Source organism: Rattus norvegicus, chromosome 7 (genome assembly GCF_036323735.1).
Source record: "Rattus norvegicus strain BN/NHsdMcwi chromosome 7, GRCr8, whole genome shotgun sequence".
Lineage (NCBI taxonomy): Eukaryota > Metazoa > Chordata > Mammalia > Rodentia > Muridae > Rattus > Rattus norvegicus.
Window position 1 is genome coordinate 112645565 of NC_086025.1, and position 18084 is coordinate 112663648.

General features: G+C 51.9%; 1 long non-coding RNA gene across 9 annotated transcripts in view; it reads left to right on the plus strand.

Annotated features, from left to right (window-relative positions):
• The window catches only part of LOC120093688 (uncharacterized), a 55688-nt gene that overhangs the window by 30285 nt on the left and 7319 nt on the right, over positions 1-18084 (plus strand). Inside the window, exon 1 of one of the 9 annotated variants that reach the window (XR_005487253.2) lies at positions 6705-12595. The exons of 4 other annotated variants lie outside the window; for them this stretch is intronic. This is a non-coding gene — a long non-coding RNA (uncharacterized LOC120093688). Of the gene's footprint in view, positions 1-6704; positions 16521-18084 lie in introns of those variants that run through there. 4 more of the 9 variants (XR_005487254.2, XR_005487256.2, XR_005487249.2 and 1 more) reach the window with 4 other exon arrangements.

Genomic DNA, 18084 nt, shown 5'->3' on the forward strand with positions numbered 1-18084 from the left:
GCTCCTGTGGAATGGAGATATTTAACAACATTGCAGGATGTCTGTCCTAAAATGGCTTGAGCTGCTGTCTCAGATTTGTCCCTCTGTATCTCCTGCTTGGTAAGAACGAGGAACACATACCCCAGAGTACAGAGACCTCACTAACAGAAGCTATTTAGCTCCTGAGCTTGGAAAGCAAGAGCAAGATGCCACAGGGCTGGGAGAGAAGGCTCTCAGTTCTGCTTTGAGAGGAACTGGTTTTGAGTCCTGACATCCACATGACATCTCATAGCTACTTGTAACTTCAGTTCTAGGGGAGCCGACCGTGTCTTAAGCTTCCATAGACACCAGACAGGTATGTGCCTTGTGGATACTCAAGCAGGCAAAAGGACCTATATACATAAATAATAAATTAGAAATGCCAGCTCAGGGCTGGAGAGATGGCTCAGTAGTTAAGAGCACTGACTGCTCTTCCAGAGGTCCTGAGTTCAATTCCCAGCAACCACATGGTGGCTCACAACCATCTGTAATGGGATCTGATGCCCTCTTCTGGTTTGTCAGCAACAGAATGCTCAAAACATTAAATAAATAAATCTTAAAAAAAAAAAAAGAAATTCCAGCTCAGATGCCAGCTTTTTGATTTGTTGTGGCGCTGAGGGTTGAACCCAGGGTCTCCCACATGCTAGGAGCAATCAATCTCTACCACCGACCCATGCTCCAGCCCTCAGGTGCCAGCTCCCTTAGGGAAGCCATAGCTGCAGTTTGCTTAAGTTCTGAGGGCTGGACCAAAAGCATGTCACAGAACCTCTCTTCGGGTCTATTTGGTTCTCAGGCTAGATCCTTTCCTTTATTTCCAACTTATTGACTTTTTTTTTCTTTTTGAGATAGAGTTTTCCTGTATATCCCAGGCTTTCCTGGAACTTGCCATGTAGACCAAGCTGGCCTCAAACTCAGAGATCCACCTACTTCTGCCTCCCGAGTGCTGGGATTAAAGGCATGCACCACCACTGCCTGGCATTCTTTAAGTCAAAGGTCAGTTCTATATTACACGTTCGCAGAATAAAAACTTTACGATAGCGACAGAAAAGGAGAAAATGATAAAAAGAGCAGTGGGCCATCATGTGTCCCTCTGTGGGGCCCCCACCTTTTCTGAAGATTCTGCGCTATCATGGGGGTGGTGAGAGGGAGAGAAGCTGCCTGGCGAGGGACCCAGGCACACCTGTAGTCTCCCTCCACTGTGCACCCACTCTACCTGGCGGTGCTGGGTGTGGGGTGACAAGTCTGGGATGTCTATCAGGACAGACCTTCGGTCACAACAGGCTACAAAGCAAGAATGCTTTCCTAAAATCTATAGAAGCGCGCTGGGCTATAGCCCGGGTTGATAGAGAGCTTACTCAGAGTGCAGAAAGCCATGCACTGTGCAAAGCAGGTTTACTGACACAAACTTGTAATAGCACTAGGGTCGGGGGAGGCTGGAAAAGCTGAAATTTAAGGTCATCCTCTGCTACATATGACTTTGAAACCAGCCAAGGTCTATATGGGACCCTGTGTCAAACAAAGAAAAGCCATGAATGGGGTTGGGGATTTGGCTCAGTGGTAGAGTGCTTGCCTAGCAAGCGCAAGGCCCTGGGTTCGGTCCCCAGCTCCGAAAAAAAAAAAAAAAAAAAAAAAAAAAAAAAAAAAAAGAAGAAGAAGAAGAAGAAGAAGAAGAAGAAAAACCATGAATGACTTTCTTCTAGAACTATCTAGGATTGTTATCTCTCCAGAAATGCTTTAGGGGCTGGATACAGTTTAGCATGTGTGAGACCCTGGATTTAATCAATCCCTCAGTGCGCGCGCTCGCGTGCGCGCGCACGCACACACACACACACACACACACACACACACGTGTGTATTTAACCATCTCAACCATTTTGGGGTTAGTGGCACTAACTGCATTCACACAGCGCAACTGTTTCCACGCTCCGTCTCCAGAACCCTCTCATCTTTCTGCATTGCTAAGCACTAACTCTCCAAGCCACCCTCAGCTCCCTAGTAACTGCCACTGTCCTTCGCCTCTGAGCTTGATCTCCCCAAGTCTGTTACTTAAGTGGAGTCTCTGTTTCTGTCTTCTTTCACTTAGCATACATCTTTAAGGGTCACTCGTGTCTTAGCATGTGTCTTCCTGTGTGCTTGTGTGCACACAAATGTCACAGTGCTCATGGGGTGCTGGTTCTGTCCTGCTTCCTTTCTCCGGGTCCCAGGAGTGGAACCCAGGTCATCAGGACTGAATGGCAAGGACTTCCATGTGCTGGCCATTCCCTTGCCTCCCTGCCTCTCTCTTGTGGTGAGTAGTTCGAGGTCCATTGTGGTGCAGACCATACTCGGTTTACTCATTTGCTGTCTATGGGCTCTGGGTTGATCCATTATTTGGCTGTGTGAGACAACCTGCCAGGAACAGGGCCAGTCTGGTATCCATGACTCTCTGCTTTCCGTTTCTGTGCCGTTTTATTTATTTATTTATTTTTCTATTCTCTTTTTCGGAGCTGGGGATCGAACCCAGGGCCTTGTGCTTGCTAGGCAAGCGCTCTACCACTGAGCCAAATCCCCAACCCCTTCTGTGCCGTTTTATAGAGGGATCATTGACAAGTTTTCCTGTGGCCTCAGCTCCACACCCGAGGACTGCATTCTCTGCCTGAGAGAACAACACAACAATCGTGTGGGGTGGCGGACCAATGCAGTTAGGTACTTGGTGACTACCTGAGGATCCCTGAGAAGTTCGGGTCCTTCACACCCTTGACACTTGGAGGCTCAGCTGGTGTCCCTTCCCAAGAGGGTCCCTCCATGACCACACATGTATACGTGCTCTAACAGCACTCCCCTGTGTGCTCACAGCATACATATTCCACGTACATTTTCCAGTCCTTCCCACCCAGAAACTCACCACTGGGCATGCAATCTAATTGCAGGACTGAGATAGGATCATACATGCACGTATGCATGTACCCAAAATTTACTACATGTACATGCTCCCATGCATGTGTGTACATATGCATTCACAGGCATGAGCACCCACAGAGGAGCACACAGCCACATGCAAATCATAGCACACACACAGGGGCATAGGTACAGAACTTCACACACTTGTATGCAACCACAGTACTCACGTACACACCTCCTTCACAGTCATCCCCACACTCACACCTATTCCTTGGCTTTGTTTGTTTGTTTGTTTGTTTGTTTTTTTGAGACAGGGTTTCTCCGTGTAGCCCTAGCTGCCCTGGAAGTCACTGTGTAGACCAGGCTGGCCTCAAACTCAGAGATCTGCCTGCCTCTGCATCCCAAGTGCTGGGATCGAAGCCCTGTGCCACCACCCCTGGCTATTCCTTATCTTTTTAAAATCACACTTGAAGCATGGTGTGGTGACACGCACCTTTAATCTTTGCATGCGGGAGGCAGAGCAGATCTCTTTGAGTTTGAGGCCAGCCTGGTCTACACAGTGAGTTCCAGGCCAGCCAAGACTTCTTAGAGAGATCCTGAGGCCAAAATAAATTCATAATTAAGATTAAAATAAATAAAATGCATTTATTTATTTGCAGAGAGAGAGAGAGAGAGAGAGAGAGAGAGAGAGAGAGAGAGAGAGAGAGAGAAATATCAGAGGACAATTTAGGAGTCTGTTCTCTCTGTCTACCATGTGGGTGTCAGAGACCAAACTCTAGTTGTGAGGCTTGGGAGGCAGAAGCCTTTATCCGCTGAGTCATCTCACCAGCCTCTCATCCGCATACCCTTCAAACCATTTTTTTAGATTTATTTATTTTACGTGTTTGAGTATTTTGCTTGTGTGTATGTCCAGCATTTGCATCTAACAACTACCACAGGCCTCAGCAACAGATTGGACCATCCAGCGTCTTCTGCTCACAGGCCTGTTAGGTGTCTCACCACCCTGAGGCACACAAAGAATCTGCTGGGCTCACAGAGCTGAACCCTCTTTGGAGGCCATCTGGGTAGTTTTGCCCATAGAAAACTCACTTCCCCAAGATGGTGGGTGAGACCCCCAGGGTGCGCCTGTCTTGTTTGTCCCCCATAGGCTGGACTCAGAAATGTTCTATGGATACTACAGAATCAGCATCTGAGGTGCTGGTCTCAAGAGTGGCTGTTAGGAGCCATACCGGGCTGCCCCTCCTCCCACTCTCAAGGCCTGAACCCTTCTTTGGGGAAGACCTCCTCTATATTGGCTCCCCTGGATTTGGGGTGCTTGCTTTGGGTCTGTATCTGGGGCCTCTCCCAGTGGGGCTTTTTGTTGTCATTTGCTTCTCTGTCTGCCTCATAGGAGTGTGAGCTCCTTGGGACATAACTAGGCTCTGTTCGCTGTTGGGAGCTTAGCAATGGCAGCAGGGTCAGCAGAGAGCTGGTTCCTGGAGCACACTGTATAGTTCTGGAACGGTCTCCTTACCTGAACTCCTTTAGTTCCTGATCAAGGTGACCTTCCTGCTGCCCTTAGGGCAGAACTCAGGGAGGATTCCTATCAGGGCCTCAGCCCCAACCTCTACCTCCCCCTGGGCCGGCCAGCCATTAGACTGACTCTGTCTGACAGACTGACAGCCATCTGATAAACTGACAGACTAACAGACAGACTGACAGCCAGCCATCTGAGGCTGACTCCAGGCTGGACAGGAGGCTTGGTGGGCCTCCTGTAGGTAGCCTGGTCAACCTTCTAGCTCAGAGTGGACAAAAAGCTAAGCCTTTCATGCCTGGGCCAGTTGGCTTGGCTGACCATGGGTACTCTCAGTCCCTTCCCTCAAGTGGGGACAAAACAGATAGAGTAGTCCCAGGGACCTCCTCTGCCACAGGCCAGTGTTCCTCAGTGCAGTATGAGGAAGGTAACGGTACCACCTCTCTCAGCCTCAGTTTCTCTCTCTGTAATACAGGAGTGGATTGTCTCCCTAACCGCAAGACCCTCTCCAGCTGTGCCCTTCTGTGACTGAGAGTCTGAGAGCAGAGGCAGGAAGGCAAGACGGCCCCTCTTTCTCCACCTCCTCTCCCTGTCCCCCAGGGTCACCCCAAAGCCGCCCCTCCCCAGCTCCCTGGGACTTCCCTGCAGCTGCAGACTGGGGAGACAATCGGGTGCTTTAGAGAAATACATTTTTGGGCTAATTTGCCATGCATAAGTGTTTCTCTTACCCTTTAAAGGCAGAGAACAAAGAGACCTTTCTGTGCCCGGGCAGGCTGCTAGGAAGGGGACCGCAGCTGTACGGGCTGTCGACCCTCCCTCCCTCCATCCCTGTAAGCATCCCAGCACACAGCCCCCGTGTCCCCCCGCCCCCAAGAGGGACAGCCTGGACTTTCCCAGCCTCCCCCAGTTGCCCAGCCGGGCCCAGCCCCCTCCCACCAGCTGCCCCAGGCAAGAGGGAAAGTGTGCGTGGGTGGCGACTGGGTGGGGAGGGGCACAAGGAGAGAAAGCCATTCTCTACGTGGTTGGTGATGGTGGCAGCTACGCTTCTTGGTGGTGCTGGTCTGCTGGTGTGTTGGTGGTGTCAGGTGACTCATTAGCATTGAGGAGATGCGGTAGTTGCTTCATTCATTCACTCACTCACTCACTCACTCATTCATTCAATTTGTCGGAGTTTCCTTCAGTGTAGATCTGTCTGCTAGTGATAATGGTGAAGCTAACCTGATTCCAGTGCTTCTAAAATAAACAAAGGCCCAGAGCTTGAAGATATGGCATCCTGTGTGGAGCGGGAGCTCCTGTGCACAGTGATGGGCAACAGGGCCAAGGTCAGCTCACTTGTCTCTGCTTCTTTCCTGGGTAGTGATTCTCTTGAGGTTGTGGGGTCCACACGGACCCTCCCCGACCATGGTGCACAACACTCAGTGAGCATTTAATTGTTCAGCAGCTTCTTCAGTTGTTCTCATCTCTGTCCTCTGGACTCCTTGTATCACCTGTCACCACTCTCCTTCCTCCCCCATCAGCGCTTGGTCCCTCATCTGCCTTGTTTCCCTGGTCCACCCTGAAGCATGTGCGCACGCGTAGTAGGTTCACACAGCAGCCATGAGACCCCTGCCCCCTTCCCCCGTCTATCTCAGCTCATCTTTGCGAATCTCTCAGTCCTAGCACAGACAAGGACTAAGGACTATGGATGCCACCCCCTCTAGCCTCATAAGGCCAGCTGCTAATGTTTACTGTAGGGCAGACACCTGTCAGCCCGCTGCATCACAGTGCCGGCTCTGTGGGGCCCCTGTGCTCTGCCACTGTGTTACCCAGAGGACAGCGGGGCTAGAGGGAAGTTTGGAGCTGCCTAGAAGCATCCTCTTTGTGGGAAGGAGGTGTCAGACATCAGACCCTGAACCACTGCTTCTGCATACACCAGGAGCCTGTGTGAGCAGCCCCTCCCTAGAGCTTGTCTGTTTGACATCCTGCAGCTTGCTCTGGGTGCTCTGTCTTCCCCCAGGCCTGCATTCTCTGATCCCCATGCACAATAGGACAGGAGCAGACCACAGGAAAGCTCTGGAGAAAAGAACCGAGCAGGGTGTGTCTGTCTCCCTCCTGCTGTGGCGCTGCTCTGTAGCCTTAGACTCTAGGATTTCATGTCCCTTGAGTGGGGCTGGGGAGGTAGGCTGTATAACCCTGGCTTTATCTCCAGGACTGTATAAACCAGGTGTGGTGACACATACCTAGACGGCCGGGGCGGGGCGGGGGGGATTTTCTAGAAGTTCAAGGACCAGTGACATGACTCGTTGGTGACGACAGTTGCAGCTAAGCCTGAAAACCTGAGTTCTATCCCCAGGACACCCCGTGATGGAATGAGAGAACGAATTCCAAGTGTCTGACTTCCACACCTGTGCCAAGGCACACATATCCTCTTGTTTGCTTTTGCGCTCTCTCTCTCTCTCTCTCTCTCTCTCTCTCTCTCTCTCTCTCTCTCTCTCTCTCTCTGTGTGTGTGTCTCCTGACCCTCCTGTCCACATTCCAGATGCAGGAGGCTGTGCCTTCGCGCAGATGTGCCATTGCGCATGTGCAGTGTGCAGCTGGCTCTGCCTGTGCATGGATCGGAGAGGATGGCGTCTGCACGGCCATCATATTTTATCTGTGGCTGAGGAGGAAGAGGCACATCTTCCCTTACACACTTCTGCTCACACGCATGTGCACACCAGACATCCTCCTCGGTAGCACGGATGGAGCAGCGTGCATCTATTCCGTGGGTTGGGTGGGTGTGATTCAGAGGAACGCCCACTGTGACCGCCATCTAAATGGGGACTCTGCTAGTCAGCCACCAGACTGCAAGTGCCGGCCATGGTATTCCAGGCCACTGATGGGCACTTAAGGGTGCTGTGTCCATACTAGGGAGCTAGAGAGGCTGGACTTGAGGGGTACAGTCTCTGCCCCTTCAGGACACATAATCAAAGAAAAGAAAGCACCCTGAAAAATCTCTGGGGAAGTCTGTAGAGTGAGGGTAAAGGCAGCAAGGGTTGGAGCTTGGGGAAAGAGACTGAGGCAGAGGGGCTGATTAGGAGGAAGAGAGGTGGTGACTGGAGAGATGGATCAGTGGATAGAGCACCTGTTGCTCCTGCAGAGGACCTGGGTTCAATTCCCAACACCTACATGGTAACTTACAACCATTAGTAACTCTAGTTCCAGGGGGTCCAATGCCCTCTTCCGACCCCCACAGGCACCAGGCATACGCATGGTGCACAGACACACGCAGGCAAAAGACTCATACACATTAATAAATGAAAATAAATAAATAAGCAAAATTTTAAAAAGGTAACAGGAGAGGTGTCCTTGCAGGCCCTTTTGGTAAGAGTGGTGGGCTCCTGCCCAAGTTTAGTTTATGCAGGGGAAAAGCTAGGTGTGGTGGCCCCAGAACTCAGGAGGCCGAGGAAGGGGGATTGCTTAGTTCAAATCCAGCCTGGGCTGCATCGTTAAGACCTTGTCTTTAAATCAAATCAAAACCAAGGGCTAAAATCAAAGAGAACTTTGGTTAGACCTCTAAGCTCAGAGAAAATCTGAAACAGAAAAGAGTCAAGGCCCAGGGAGGGAGGACGAAGCCTGGGGTGATGAGAAGCAACTGGTCACCTCCGAGCCTATCAGGCACCAGGCTGAAGACTCGGCCTCACACAGGCTCTGTCTTAGGGGTCTGGAACCCAGGGGATGACAGCTGGGTAAGCATTACCCAGTGCACGAAGGTAAGGATCAGACGCAGACAGTGGGAAAGAATGTTCCGGGAGGTAGCGTCTGGGTGGGGTTTTGAAGGATGTAGAGGAGTTGCGGACCCTGACCAGGGAGTGGGGAACTGGTTTCCATACAACACGGGCAGGTTGTGTCGGCTCCTTGGCTCCTGTTTTTTTGGTTTTTTGTTTGTTTGTTTGTTTTTGTTTTCATTTTTGCCAAGATCAAAATCAACACTCAATCTGTGTTCCGAGACTGGGCAGCATGGGATCATCAGTAGGCCTCCTTTTGCCTCCCCTGTGCTGAGTTGGGAGCTTGAATTCCGTTTCCCAGATCCCTCCTGGCTCCAGAGCCTCAATCTAACCCTCTTTATGTTCTATCAGCAAATGACCCAGGGCCCCTCAGCCCTCAGCAAGTGCCACCTCCTCCTGTGTGGCTTAGACCAAGGCATGAAGTTCAACGCAAACTCACAACAGTGGCCTCCTGCCTTGGGCTGGCCTGCAAATCCCTGGGGAAAGTTTGGGTCCTTAACACACAAGGATGTCCTGGGTCCAGGACTCAGTGAGCTTGACAGGAATAAGACAGCCTCTAGGGAGCCAGGCAAAGGCCCTGAGGCAACCAGGTGGTAGAGAGCAGAGAGGTAGATGTGGATTTTTACAGTGTTAAAAACTCCCTTCATGTGATTGGGGATTTAGCTCAGTGGTAGAGCGCTTGCCTAGCAAGCGCAAGGCCCTGCGTTCAGTCCTCAGCTCTCGAAAAAAAACAAAAAAACAACAAAAAAAATCCAAAAAACTCCCTTCAGCCTGTGTCAAACTTCCGAGAAGGTTTAGAAGGGCCGGGTGAGAGAGCGGATGTGAGCTTCCTGCCTCTCCAGAGTTGTAGGGTGTAGTTTCTAAGTCAGTGTGGTACCCAGCCCTCCTTCTGCCCTGCTTTTGGCTCACTCCAGGGGGGCACACAGATGGCAGCTAGGGTGGGCTCTCTCTGGTCTGTCTGAGACCCTGACCTACTTTCTAGCTTGAACTTGGTAACAGTGTGCTGGGAGTCAGGTGTTCTTCATCCCACGGTCAGGGTTGGGTGACACCACTGGAGGAGAGAAGGTAATACCACATAGGGGAAGGGCTAGGGGCAGGGTGGGCTGAGCTGCCCAGGGATAAGGGGAAGGCCTCCCCGCACTCTTAGCTCATTTGTGGGACAAATCAGTCACCAGTCACCAGTCAAGGGGTGGGGCCCGCAGGCATGTGAAGTGAGATCCTTGAAGGCAGTCAGAGGTAGGGAGAGTCATAAGAGACTCCCCAGGAAAGGACACCAGGCCACCCAGGCCTGAACCTACCAGTGATGATGTATCTGTGGGCCTTAGGTCATCTGGCATTGCCCCTCCCTCACATCCTGGGAAAAGCCCTGGTCTAAAGGGCATGGCCTCCAGTCAGCATGATCTTTCTCAGGCTCATTATCAGGGACAATACTTGGATTTTTTTTTTTTTAGTATAGTACTTTATTGTCAGGTAGATTTTATTTTTGTTTAAAATTTTAAAGCATTTTTTATTATTTATTTATATATTTGGAGGGGCATCCAGAGAGACCAGAGAGAGTACGTGACCCTCTGGAACTGTAGTCGCAGGCAGTTGTGCACTGCCCCACGTGGGTGCTGAAAACTGAACTCAGGGCCTCTGGAAGGGCAGAAAGCTGAGCCTTCTCTCCTGACCTTTTGTTCCCCATCTCTTACCCAAGACGGGGTTTCTCCATGTAGCCTTGGCTGTCTCAGAACTCATTCTGTAGACCAGACTGACCTCGAACTCAGAGATCCACCTGCCTCTGCCTTCTGAGCATTGGATTAAAGGCGTGCGCCACCACTGCCTGGCCCTTTGATTTTTAAGCAGTATCTGGTAGAAGAGTCCACTAGTAGAAGAATCCCTGTGTGCCACAACACAAAGTCTGCAAAGGGTGACGTTTGACCTCATTTGACCGATTGCCTTATCACCCCACACACAGTTTTCTGTGTGCATGCTCACACACTACACGTCATATACTCTTTCTTAACTGCTTGTTGAAGGGCGGGGGCCGAAATAAGTCTTTATCTCCGAGGACTTAGCGTGTTCCTTTAAGAGAGGATGTTCTTTTACCTAATTACAACGGGATTATCAAACATCAGGAAACCAGCATTGTGTCTTTATAATCTCCATGTCTCGGTTTTATTAACCATCGTTTATTTTATTAGTGTCCTTTACAACACAGCTGCTTGGACGGACCTTGTAGGACGGCTGCAAGGGTTAAGTAAGATGTCCTTGACAGCAGAGCCTGTCCGGAACAGAGTTGACACTATTGCTCCTTGCTGCCCTTCCTGTCACCCTTATCCTTCCCCAAGGTCCCTACCATGCCTGTGGGCACTCCTAAGGTCCAGAGAGGACTGTGGCTATGTCCATGTCCCCTATAGGACATCACACTCCTGAGAGTGAGGAGTGAGTTTCATCCCCTTCTGGGTTCCCCCAGCTCAGCATGATGACTTTGATAAGTTCCCAGCTTTAAGCTCTGTTAAGTCAAGCTCCTGGTCCCAGGCCCTCCATAGGTATCCCGGCTGGTGGCTGCTCCTTCCTTGTGTGGGATGTGGATAGCTTCTAGAGTTGATTCTAGCCCCAAAATATCCATGTTCCAAGCCTGTGTCACCATCCTGCCCCCAAACAAGCCCCCGCCACTTCCTTGTGCATCAATGGCCCCACTGTTCTGGAATGATCCAGGCATGAAGTTTCAGAGTCACTCTTGACTCAGCCAACTCCTCCAGTCACACATTTTTCCCCGAAGCCATTGTTCATATCCACCAACCCCTTCCCAGGGCCCTGGATCCCTTGTGCTTGGACTCTGGTCTGAAGTCTGGATGCTTCTGTCTACTTTCTAAATGGCCAGCCCTAGCAGAGCTCCAGGGGGTCTGTGCTGGGCCCTCCAAGAAACAGCAGTTCCCTGGTAGGAAGTGATTTAATACCCAGGAGCACAGCCCCCCCCCCCCCCACCTCTTATCAAAGAGCCCTGCTGTACCTTGGAGGCTGGGGCTCCGGAGAGGTTGGGGACGCTGCCTACTGTGATAAAACCTGGATGGGGGAGAGGAAGGGAAAGGGGGGAGGAGAGGAGGTGGGGAGGGAAGGGGGAGGAGGAAGCCCTAAGGACTGTGTGTAGGACAGCACATTGAGCTTTGACCTTTCAAGAATGTCCTTGTCTCCCAAGCTTGATCCTGCCCACCATCATCCATTGCCACTGCTCTTGCCCTCTGTTCAACTCCCTTGGGCCCTGCCCTTGGTCAGACACAGGGCAAGGACCCAGTTAGGTGATGTCCCACTGACTCTATCCACACTGCACACACACACAAGGGACAGCAGGTGCCACTCTGGAATCTGGACCTTGGTAGAGGACAGCGGAACTGGGCCTAGAAGGATGAGCAAGATTCCATCTTGAGCCAGAGTTGGGCAGCAGAAGGGCAGTGGGTTAGCAGGGCCTTGGAAATGTTTCTGGGTGGTTAAGCTAGGAGGCGTGAGGTGGCCAAACTGGGGCACAGTGAAGCAAGGCTGAGAAGGGCTTGTGGACTAAGGGGCTTCTGATTAGAAACATGGGGTCTTAGGGACCCTTCCTGCAGCCCATAACTCCTGTCTCCTTTTTTTTTTTTTTTTTTTTTTTTTGGTTCTTTTTTTCCGGAGCTGGGGACCGAACCCAGGGCCCTGCGCTTCCTAGGTAAGCGCTCTACCACTGAGCTAAATCCCCAGCCCCAACTCCTGTCTTCTAAATGGGACCTGTGAAAGCAGCAGGGGGCCAGCTCAGCACTTGCTACTCTGTACAGAGCCACAGAAAAGGACACAGGCAGGGTGGCTGTCTGTCTCTGGAAGAAGCCAGGTAGGGCATTTCTCTGAGACTAGAGGGTCGGCGGTAAGTAAGGAACAGGTTCAAGCCCAGTGCCTCAAGTTCCTTTGGGGAGGACGGACTGGGTGATAGGACTAGCTGTCGGGTATCCTGGGAAAGAGCCACAGTGCCCACGGGGCCTCGCCAAAGCAAACCAAGCTGTGCTGGCTCTGCCTTCCTGTGCTGGGGGGTGAAGAGGGGAGGGTGTCTGGCCCTGGGGAACGGGAGGAACCGAGTGGCGGATTTATGTTTCCACTTGATTTCCTCGGTTGTTTTCCAAACGTAGCGGTATCCTGAGGGGCGGGGTGGAGGCGGAGAAGCTACCGGAAGGCGCCGTAGCCCCACTGCTGCCTGCCCACCATGTGACTTGGCTGACGACAGCACTGCGTGGAAGGGCCTAGAGGCTTCCGTCCTGGGCTGCTGGACAAGTGGGTGACGTTGATCAAGGCACTGGGCTCACACGGGCCGCGCCCCGCGTGATCTGTTGTCTCCAGGCAGGCTGCCCCACTTGGGTCGATTCTTTGATCCCGTGAGTTAAGAATGACCATGATCGTGGCTGACTCCGGGTCTCAGGGTCATCCTGGGGGCCAGGTACCTAAATAGGCCTGGGGTGTACATAGCTGCCTCTGTCTCTCTAGCTTCCTCTTCCCTCTCCAGCGGCTCCCTAAGCTCTTTCCTACCTCCTGATTGTGGTGGGCCCACCATTGTGAGTCTTGCTCCATTCCAGCTGGGGTCTTTCTTGCCTTTTTGAGCTCTATGCTCTGTCACTGCCTCAGCGGTGGCTTTGCCGTCTCCGACTTCCCGTTTTTCCTCAGGATCTGCTCTGTTGAGGGGTAGTGGATCAATCCCATTCTCCCCTGAGTGACAGAAACACACACACACACACACACACACACACACACACACACACACACACACACACACACACACACAGGGTTGGTTGGTAGGAGACAAGGCCTGGGGCAGGTAGTGGAGGCAGGGAACCGTTCAAAGAGGCTGGCCTCTCTCCCAGTCCTATTTACAATCTCCATCCTTATAGCAGCTGTGCAGCCTGGGACGTTGCTCTGAGCCTCAGTTTCTCCTTCTGAAAAATGAAAAGAATAATAGTTCCTTCCCTTTGGGATGGAAGCCTGCTTCCTGGACACCTGGAAGAGCTCTTGTCAGTGAATCAGGGTAAATCACAGAAATCTCACTTCCCAGGGAAGCAGAGGCCGCAGGGCACTGGAGCTTTAACAAAAAACAAAAAACAAAAACAAAAAAAACACTGATTTATTTATTTATTTATTTATTTATTTATTGAGACACAGTCTCACTGACGTTTCTAATTAATTAATTAATTTTTTCCCTTGCAGTGCTTCCTATATGCCAGGTCAGGGCGTAACACAGGAGCCAGTCTCACCCCAGAAGGATATTATTTTACTGAACAATCTCTAAGGAAGGCGCCATATGGCCTCTAGTCCACCAATGAGAGAATAAAGACTTGCAAGGCCAGGGCTTACTCAAAGTTGTGTTTCCATTAGGATGTAGACAAGAGTCTTTTTACTGCCCGGTCCTCCCTCCTTGCCCCTGTGAGTCCTCACCCCCTCCCTAATCTCTGCCCCTCTCCCCGCCCCCAGCCTTCCTGTCTGCTGCTTCTCCGTCTCTGACTCTCAATGTGTCCTGCTCGGCCTGTGGCAGGAATCTGTCCACCTGCTGGATTGCTTTCTGAATTGTGCACATGAGCCCTTCCACTCTTTCTATCCACAGCCTTCCTTGTCCTGGGCTCTTGTCTTGACACCACCCTAAGGCCTTGGAGAGGCCTTTCGTGTCTGTCTGCAGACAGACAAGGATTCCAAGACTGGGGCCTGCCCCAGGGCCCCAAGGGTCCCCAGTACCTCCCCACCACCTATGGCTTCAGGTCCTCTGACTCTTGGTGAGGGCCTTGCATTTTGCTGCTAATGCCTGGTTCTGCCACAGCAGTGCTAGCCCAGTAGATCACTGAGTAATGCTATCTTTCCAACTGAGTGACCTCCCTCTGCCCTCTGAGAAATGAATTCACATTCTCTCTCTCCCTTCCTCTCTCTCCCTCTCTTTCTCTGAGACAGAGTCTCATTACTATGAAGTCCTGGCTGTCCTGGAACTTACTACGCAGACCAGGCTGGTCTTGAACTCAGATCCACCTGCTTCTGACTCCCCAGGGTTGGTATTAAAGGTGTGTGCCACCACTGTCTAAGATGAATTTTCTTTTTAAATGTGCCCACAAATCCACTGAATATGAAGCCTCAGGAGGTCAGCAGCGCCAGCCTGAGATAGATTGGAGGCCCAGCATTCAAACTCTGCTTTTGTGGGTCATTTGTGCCACAGCAGAATGGGACTTAGGGGGCGGGTATCCTTAGAAACAGTCCAAAGGAGGGGCTTCATGCGATGTAGCCAAGGCATCGTAGGTGAGACTTGCCTTCTATTAGAGGTGTGTTCAAGGGTCCTGTTGACCACCACCAGTGAGCTCACCTTGCACACCTCTCTAGTAAGAACGATTCCCACTCTTGGCACATAATAGATATTGCAGAAGCATTAAGTGCAAGAATTGGACGATAGTCAGAGGGACAGCCACTAAGGAGGGGCCTTGCAGGGCATCTCCAAAGGTATAGCTTCTACGCTCGAGACCTCCTGTGAAGCCTTACCCAGTGACAGCCAGAGTCCTTGTTTCAATGCAGCTCAGAACACACCAGCCCTTGCTCCAAACTTTGGTAGACCCTGACATCTTCCCTTCCTTTGACTCCACAGCTGGGCTCCAGACCCTAAGTATTTGACTTCCACTCCCTCATCTCCCTGGCTCTCTCTGCTCCAGCCCCACTGGCGTTCTGCCTGTTCCTAAGCTCGGCAACACATTCCCTCTTGAGGCCTTGGCATGTGTTGATCTCTGTCTGGAACATTCTTCTATGAAATGTTCCTCTTTCTTTCCCTCAGAATCTTAGTTCGGTGTCACACTGTTGTTGCGGGGGTGTCTCCTCACTCTTCGCCTTCTCCACTACCTTCTTCTTGACAGGGTCGGGCACTTACTCTGTAGTCCAGGCTGGCCTCAAACTTGAGATCCTCCTACCTCAGCCTTGGAGTACTGAGATCATAGGCACATGCTATCACATCTACGGAGATCCTGTTTCTCCCACTATCCTGCTTCACACACCACAGAGCTTAAGACACCGTGATCTTAGCCCATAGGTCCGTCTATTGTCCCTGTCCCTCATGTGAACATTAGATTTGTGAAGGCAAAGGCAGTGCCCTTGTCCACTGTAGCCCCTGGGCTGGAACAGTGTAGAGGACACAGCCAGTACTCCATCAGTGTTTGAGGGAGGGAGGAGACTGAAGGAAAGAGTGGGAATGGGGCAAGAAGGCATAGATAAGGGAGGAGGGGAGAGGAGAGAAAAGGACTTTTTAGTGTCCCTTGCTCTGTTATCAGATGTGGCTTCTAGATGTCTGAGCACCAAGACTACTGCACAGAAGGTGGGTAGAAAGAGCTGCACTGTGGGTAAAGGAATTCAGTTAGATTTGAAGAACTTTCTAAAACAGTGCAAAGATGGGAGGAACTTTGTCAGGGAGAAATACGTTTCCTGTCAGCAAGATGTCCGGAAGCCCAACAGCCTTGGAGCTCTGGGTGGGACCAGCTATGGGGCCTGAACCCAGGAGATGTAAGGAATTGGGGGGTTCCCCAGAAGTTGGGGCAGGTGAGGCCCTGGAACTTGAAGGCCCTTATGGCTCATCCGGCCAGGCCTAGGCAGGTAGAAGCCCGTCTGTGGCTCATCCCCAGGCCAGAACTGCTGGGATTTGGCCAAGCGGCCATGTTGAGAGTCTGGTCCTGACTCTACAAAGCTGGGCTGGGGCAACACAGGAAGTCCCACTGCTCTCTAGCTCCATAGGCCCCTCCAGCTCTAGCCTCTCCTCACCTCCCACAGTGGCCTCAGGCCCCTGTGCCCGCGCCCATGGGGTTAAATCTCTCCCTGTCTCTCTCTGCTCCAAGTTGTTTTCCAAGCGAGGCAGAGAATGGTTCTCTTGTTACCAACATGGCTTCTGGGCATTGGGTAATGCGCTCCCTCTTCTCCCTGCCCCTGTCACAAAGGGACCTTTTGTTCCTCTCCCGGCCCCTCTCTCCGGCTCTTCTCTGCCCCCCACCCACCCCAAGTCCCTCCTCCCCACGCCTCCTGCCCTACTCTGTGTGCACCCCTGGGCTGTGAGGAGTGACCGTGGCCTGGCCGTGGTGCCCTCCCTCTCCCAAGGCGCCTTGGGAGGAGAAAGGGCCTTGGCGGACGCGGCGGCCATTTTGAAAACTGTCCTTCTAGGCTGTCCGCGGCTCCTCTGAGGTTGCCAGGATTGAGGAAGCCACTCCGGGAGAGCCTTGGGGTTGATGTCCTGTGGCCTACTTTCTGTCTCCAGGCTGAAATGGGACCTTCCTCTCCCAAGCTCCCAGCCCAGGCTGTGTCTCTACACTGAGACAAGACACCTTTCAGCTAGCCATCTTAAATCTACACGGCAGCTTCCTGAGGTGAGGAAGTTGCTGTCGTGGGAGGTGGAGACCAGGGCTCAAAGGGTAAATGTTGTGAGACCTCTGTGAGCAGGTGCTGCAGTTGGGGCCAAGTCACAGGCGTTACACAGCAGACCCCTCCAGAGAGGACCAAAATCAACTCACCAGAACTTTATAAAATAAAACAGTGTGTCTGAGATGGGATGTCAGGAAGCCAGTCAGACAATGAAGCGTCTGCTCTCTGGAAAGTTTTTGCCACCATCCCCTCCCACAGTCACCCTTCGGAACAGTCAGGGAAGGACTGATGATATCATTTTTTTAAATGAGGAAACTGAGTCACAGGGAAGCTACACAATCGACTCTTAGAGCTCACCCCACTGACTCCAGTCCACTTGCTTTGCCTTGCCCATCCCAAAAGGGCCCAGAGTCTGGAAGGAGAAACATTTAGGCAGCTCACAGTCACCTGGCCATGTCTAAAGTCACAGAAGCCACCACTCTGAGGAGGCCGGGCTCAGCCACAGAACAATCAGTGACCCTCCATCTTACCCATAGCACATTCACAGGCTGGGAGTATGTGTGTGTCCGTCCTAGGAAGGCAGAGGGAGAGTGAGGAGAGACTCTGTGTTGAACAATGCCCCCTCCCACACATACAACCCAACCCCCACCCCACCCCTCATCCCCCACCCCTGGCTGGCCCTCAAAGAGGAAAGAGATATCTCAAATGCAGCCAGTGAGGGTGCCTGGACACACTGATGGCTCCTACTTCTGTCTGCAGTAGAGGGAGAAAGACTTCCTGGAGGAGGTGACCACGATCAGATCTAAGTGAGGGGGTTTAGAGGTCAGGAACATGGAGAAGTTGACGCTGGGGAGAGGCAGGAAAGGAGATGGTGAATGGCGTGTGGGAGGGAGGGGTCAGCACTGTGCCTGTGTGCCGTAGTGGAGTGTTGCAGAGAAAATGAGAGGGCAGAGATGAGTTGCCATGTGAGTCCAGAGGATCCATGGTGGCCCCTGAGGAGACACATGGACCTTGAGGGCACAAGAGTACTTACTTGCTTATTGATTGATTGATGAGTCTATGTAGCCTCAGCTGCCCTGGAACTCTCTCTATAGACCAGGCTGGCCTCTAGCTCACAGAGACCCGTTTGCCCCTGCTTCCTGAGTACCGGGATCAAAGGTGTGCGCCACTAAGTTTAACTACTCACTGAGCTTAAAGAATCATATTCATTTTGTGTTCTAGAAAGATCTCTGCCCTGTGGGCTAGGTCCATGCCAGCCTGGCTCTTGTTGGGATTCCAGTACTTAGGCCAGTGCCCAGCATAGAGCAAAGGTTTTAAATCAGTGTGTGGTACAGGCAGGACCCATTGAGGCAACGACTCTGTCTAGCTGGGGCACCGAGGCCTCAGTCTCTTCATGGGTAAAATGGGGTGACAGTGCCTGCCTTGAAGGCATGTTGCAGTGGTTAGAGGTTTATCTCCGTGTCCTGTGTATGGCCTGTACCCCTCAAATCGTATGGGGTGTTCTTTGGGGGATGTGGAGACAGGGACCCTGATTAGGGGTTGATCAGTGACAGAGATCATGACAACAAT